At 41.1% G+C, this 6,079-nt stretch overlaps 1 protein-coding gene across 1 annotated transcript in view; it reads right to left on the bottom strand.

The window, feature by feature from the left end:
• Positions 1-5,305, bottom strand: part of LOC143034977 (uncharacterized) — a 19,161-nt gene extending 13,856 nt beyond the window's left edge. The window contains exon 1 of the mRNA XM_076201335.1: positions 4,415-5,305. The gene's annotated coding sequence lies outside the window, so the exon portion shown is untranslated. The remainder of the gene's footprint in view (positions 1-4,414) is intronic.
• Between the last annotated feature and the right edge of the window lie 774 nt (positions 5,306-6,079).

The following is a 6,079-nucleotide window of genomic DNA, read 5'->3' as shown; positions in this document are numbered from 1 at the left end:
TCGATAGTGTTTCCAAAGAACTAAAATGGAAATAGTTAATGTGGGTGATAATATGAAAATCTATGTACTGGGAGCCATTCAGTGATATATATATATATATATATATATATATATATATATTGTGTGTGTGTATGCATGTAGGTTGTACTCGTGTATTCAATAAATATAAATACACTATGGATAATGAAATATATGCCACGTCTACACCGGTCAACTTTGATACCGACCCGCTTTGGAGACGACGGCCCCCAGTCAAGAGTACACACCCAGGGGGGACACTTAGAGCTCTCCAACCTCGTCTTCGAGGAGGCAGAAGGCACTAGTTGTCTGTGTAGACGGCGCCGAACACCGTCGGTACTGGGTGGTGTCTCTTATCGTGTTTTGGCCGTCACCAGCTGATTTTTATTCATCTTCAGGACATCCCTGAGTGTTTGGGTCAGTCAGAGGAGGCAGACGCCCCTATAGAAAGAAAGAACAAGAAGAAAACGGTCGAGACTTCGATTTGTACCGAGTTTGACCACGACCTGAATAAAATTGTCTGGTTCTCACCAGAACCAAAAACACAAACAGCGTCACAGCAATGTAAGGACTCTTGGTTAAAAAGATCCTTTACGGTTCCTGAAGAAGGACTATTTGGACTCTGCATGTGACAGGAACGCGCTGGAGTGGCTCTGCGTGAGAGTGTATTGTCCGAATATGGCGTTTGGCGAGCCTGACAGGGCGTAAACGTACGTACGCATGAAGCCTTACATATCAGTAACACCTGCTCTTGTAACCGCGCCGGGATTTGAACTCAGGTTTCCGGTACGTTGGAGAAGAAAAGGGGCACCTTTCAGACTCCTCTGAGGTGAGGGACAGATGCCACCACCTTTGCCCTCTGTGCTCAGAAGGCCAGGGCAAGTGGCGGTCACCAGTAGCCGTTATGAGGTGGGAAATCAAAGATGAGGAGAAAGTTAAATTATCTATTTCCTTTTTCCCACTAAGGAACTGTGGCCAACTTCGGTCTATTAATGGGCGTTGGTGATTGCCACTGACCCTAGCTAAGCTCCTTACCTGGTCATTGGGGATTAAAAAAAAAAAAAAAAAAAGGGAAGGACAATAACAAAGGAACAGTAAAAAAGAAAACATATTATCAATGATACTTTAGTGTGTTTTCACTGTCTTTAGACCCGCAGTGCAACAACAATGACCGGAAACAGAAACTACTACAGACAGACAGGACAATGAGACCATAACCGTGTGAAAAATGATGCGCCACACAACGTCACTTGGAAAACTACTATATAACGATAATTATAATTAATAATAATGATAATAATAATAATAATAATAATAATAATAATAATAATAATAAAACAAATTAATAATGATATTGATAATAATTATAATAATAATATCAAAATTAATAATAATAATATTACATACATACATATACAAAAGGCTTTTTCCCCCATATACGGGAGGTAGCCAAAAAACAAAGGCAGAGAAACTCCTTCCACCCATTCCATCCCCTACATACTCCACTCCCCTCTACCCTCTTCCGTCCCTCTTATCTTGGCATAATAATAATAATAATAATAATAATAATAATAATAATAATAATAATAATAATAATAATATAATAATAATAATGATAATAATAATAATAATAATAATATAATAATGATAATAATAATAATAACAACATTAATAAATACTAACAATAAGGGAGATAGCCAAGTCATAAGACACGCAAGTCCACTTCCACCCCTTCCACTCCCATCCACCACCCTTTCCTCCACTCTCATCTCAGCTCCTCTTGGATGACGGGTCATCCCTGCATCTCGCTCACTGCCCGGAGTCAGATGCAATGCAGCAAGACAAAGCACATCCCGAAGATGGCTGCTTGGCAAATAACTATTTAGAATTCTGCAGCATAGCCATCTCAAATTACGACAAAAGGAATAGTGTAGAATTGACTCAGGTGCTTGGAGCTGACTCTCTCCGACGTACATCCCACAGGACCATCACAAGCAGGTAGACAACGATGGTAGCACAGGGAGGCGAGAAACAGTGAAGAGAGAGAGAGAGAGAAAGAGAGAGAGACAGAGAGAGAGAAGGGGAGGGAGGGAGAGAGAGAGAGAGATAGAGAGAGGGAGGAGTAGATGATGTGTTCTGAAAATAAAGGTTTCTAAAAACTAAATTTTCACACCTTTGTTTATCGAAACAGCAAGGAACCGTTGCATGAAAGACACAACAGACAGAGGATGTGAAAGAGGGATAAAGGGAGGGAGAGAGAGCGAGAGAGAGAGAGTGAAGGAAGAGGGAGAGAGAAGGGAGATAGAGAGCGAGCGAGAGAGAGGAGGCAAAGAGAGATAGCGAGAGATCTAAAGTGTTTCAAGTGGTGACCTGGGTCAAGATAGACCGAGGGAGGGAGAGAGAGGAAGAGAGAGAGAGAGAGAGAGAGAGAGAGAGAGAGAGAGAAAAGGGAGAGAGAGAAAAAAGGGAGAGAGAGAAAAAAGGGAGAGAGAGAGGGGGCGAGAAAGCGAGGGGGGCGAGAGAGAGAGGGGGCGAGAAAGAGAGAGAGGGGAGAGAGAGAGAGAGAGAGAGAGAGAGAACAAGAGATCTAAAGTGTTTCAAGTGGTGACCTGTGTCAAGATGGACCGAGGGAGGCGAGATAGGATCCGAAATGAACCATCAACGACCTCTTTGTCTCAAACTCTCGGGAATTTCTTTTTCACATCTCGCCCACGTGACCTCCTTGTGATGTGATATCACATACACGTGACAAAATCACGCGCCCATACAACACAGCGGGGGCAGGACTCCTAGCAATGGGCCTAAATTGGACAAATTTAGGTTTGAGAAGGATATTGGCAAGAATTGATTTACTAATAGGGTGGTCGACGAATGGAATAGACTTAGTAACTATGTAGTAGTGAGCGCTGAAACTATCGGTTGTTTTAAGAGGTTAGTTATATGGACTGGGATAATAGGTAGTATGGGACATGGAACTGCCTAGTGTAGGCCTTAGGGTCTCTTGCCGTCTCATTCTTATGATTTAAGATGAGATAATTTCATGGAGAGGGATGACAGGTAGTAGGGGACATGGAACTGCCTAGTGTAAGCCTTATGGTCTCCTGCAGTCTCCTTTATTCTCATGTTTTTTATCACCTCTCTTCGCAATGACGCCATCTCTACATATTTTATGGTTCAAACTATTTAGTTTTGTGTATGTATCATGGCTGCCGCCGGGCGATTTTATTTAGTCGAGTGGGAAGCTCTCCATAGGGGTAGTGAAAAGGTTACATAATATCAACTCAAAGTTATATCTCTCCTTGTGACATTGGCTCCGCCTCCCTATTTCCCTTCCCTCCTTCTCATCTTCATCCGCCTCTTCCTCCTCCTTCTCTACACCTCATCGTCTTCTTCTTTCTCTTGAAACATTCTACTTTACTTAAAAATATTCATAATCGTTTCCCAATATGCAAACACGTTTGGAACCACCAAAGTCTAAATAAGAATCGGCCAATTCACTTGGAAGAGAAGACAAGCGATATGACGTCACGAGGACTGACAGTCGACGTACTGACTCAAGGTCTGACGTCATATCCTTGCGGGGCGCCGTATCCACTTGGACGTTGGCCACCATAGATCTCCATTCCTGTCTGCACATGGCTCTTCTTAACAAGATGTCCTTAATCCGTCTACATATTTTCTGCATGGTCTAACTCTTGCCCTCTTTCCTTCTATTTTTCCCGCTAGGTACGTATATTCTAATTGTTTATTTCTAAAGTGAAGTGACCTTTTATTGTACCGACCTTATAGATTCGCATGATAAGCCTTGGATTGAACTTTGTGCGAATGGATAATAATAATAATATAGTAATAATAATAATAATAATATAGTAATAATAATAATAATAATAATAATAATAATAATAACAATAATGATAATAATAATAATAATAATAATAATAATAATAATAATAATAATAATAGAAACAATAATAAAATAAAACCTCGCAGGACCACGCGTGTAGGTGGCTGTCCTTATATACACCGACACTCAAAACGGGCGGAGATCATCTTCAACTTTTAGGAGTGTGAAGGTTTTCCCTTTAGATAGAATATCATAAAGTAGTCGCCAGAAGAAAATATTGCAAGTACACTAAAACACTCGTCCGTATAAAAATTATCAAAATACTATGTACCAATATATATATATATATATATATATATATATATATATTATATATATATATATATATATATATATATATATATATATATATGTACATATATATACATCGATTGAACAGCATAACAATGTGTAGAAAAATTAAAACATAATTCATCTGTTGAAGAATGTGACAGTTTTCTCATAAACTAATTTATCATCAAAAGTAATATCCAGCCTGAGGAAGAAAAATACCTTATCGGTCCTTCAGTGCAAATGAATACTAGAAGCCCTGTTTGGGCCTACAGGTTAGCACACTGATCCCTTGGTCTCTGCAGATGATCTTGTCGACAGATATGTTATCATTCATGACTTCTTTATCACTAAGGTTATCAGTGACAGTTTTTTCAAGCCCGTGATTCAATTTGTCTGATGAAATGCAGCAAATGATTATAAAACTTCACGCAAAAACCGTTCTTATGAAACAATACAATGAAAATAAGTTTCAATGAAATCCATCGATATTATCATCGTTTTCCCGCCATACAGGTCATGACAAATGTTAGTTTCTATTTTCCAGAGTAGTTCAATAACTTACACCGACGCTTAACAAACTTCACGGATTGCTAGATCTAATGCGAAAAAGTTTTCACACCAAATCTGAAACTGAAAAGTTGAGATTCACTAGCAAACAAGTTTTACTGTCACCACGCCATTTCTCACTCCCACATTTCCCCTGAGACTGTACTGAACTCTTTGTTTTTCCATTATGTATCTTTCATACACGACAGTTTGTAACTATTTACTTTCCTCTGGAGTAAAACACTATGTTCCAACAACAATTTCCAAGACCGTTTTCTTGGAAACATCACACGCCGTCGTCTTAATCCAGTCAGCGTGTGTTGTAAACTGGCTTGGACTAGGGTGGTACGATAACACGCTCTGGCAACGCCGAGTCCCGTAGCCCTGCCACCGAGGGAAAGTCAGCACGCTGACTTCACCCTTATTATGCTGAGATAACAGTCGACGTGAGTTGCATTGCATCTTGCATTCTGCAGCAAGTGTTCATCAACGACGAGCGTCTATTGTTTTAGAAGATTTAATCCTCAGGGAAAAGGACTGATGGTTTTAGGGGTGTAGAAATGTCAAACGGATGTAAACAGTCACAATGCTGATGATGCCGTCTTTTCCGCTATGGTGAGCCCAGAGTGTGGGTGGGGTACGTACGTCTTCCTGCGACTACGGAAATACAAACCAATGCAATGGCAACACTCCGCCAGTGTTGGATAACGGCAAGGTTCCCAAGAGGGAAACGTGTAATATATTTAAATGAGTTTATGTACGTGAAACTAGTCCAGTACAGTGCACTTCTTTCTACATGCATCACACCAAATGGTGACATACATTGGTGCATACACGCACGCGCACGCACGTACACATGCACGCGCGTGCACATACACATGTACACGCGCGCGCACACACACACACACACACACACACACACACACACACACACACACACACACACACACACACACACACACACACACACACACACACACACGCACAGGGTCTAATAAGCATCACAAGCCGTCACTCTCTCCCATAGGCAAAGAATTGGTGTTCGGTGTGGCCTCTACTAATGTGTGTTTTACCATAGTCTTGGATCACGTGTTATGCTCGTGATCGACAGCTATTACCCTCCCGGTTCAGAGCTCATATATGACCGATCTATGGGTAATGCTGACCTTACACACACACACACACACACACACACACACACACACACACACACACACACACACACACACACAACTCCCCACCCGCGAGAGTTAGAGTAACAGCTCACTGCGCAGCGATACTCGTGTGTGCGGTTGGTATTAATTATAGCATACAGGAATGGAGCAATACTCGTCGGGT

Source organism: Oratosquilla oratoria, chromosome 18 (assembly GCF_046742065.1).
Source record: "Oratosquilla oratoria isolate Oo_2021 chromosome 18, ASM4674206v1, whole genome shotgun sequence".
NCBI classification, from domain to species: domain Eukaryota; kingdom Metazoa; phylum Arthropoda; class Malacostraca; order Stomatopoda; family Squillidae; genus Oratosquilla; species Oratosquilla oratoria.
Note: the sequence above shows the minus strand (reverse complement) of the source record. Positions and strands in the feature narration are given on the sequence as shown.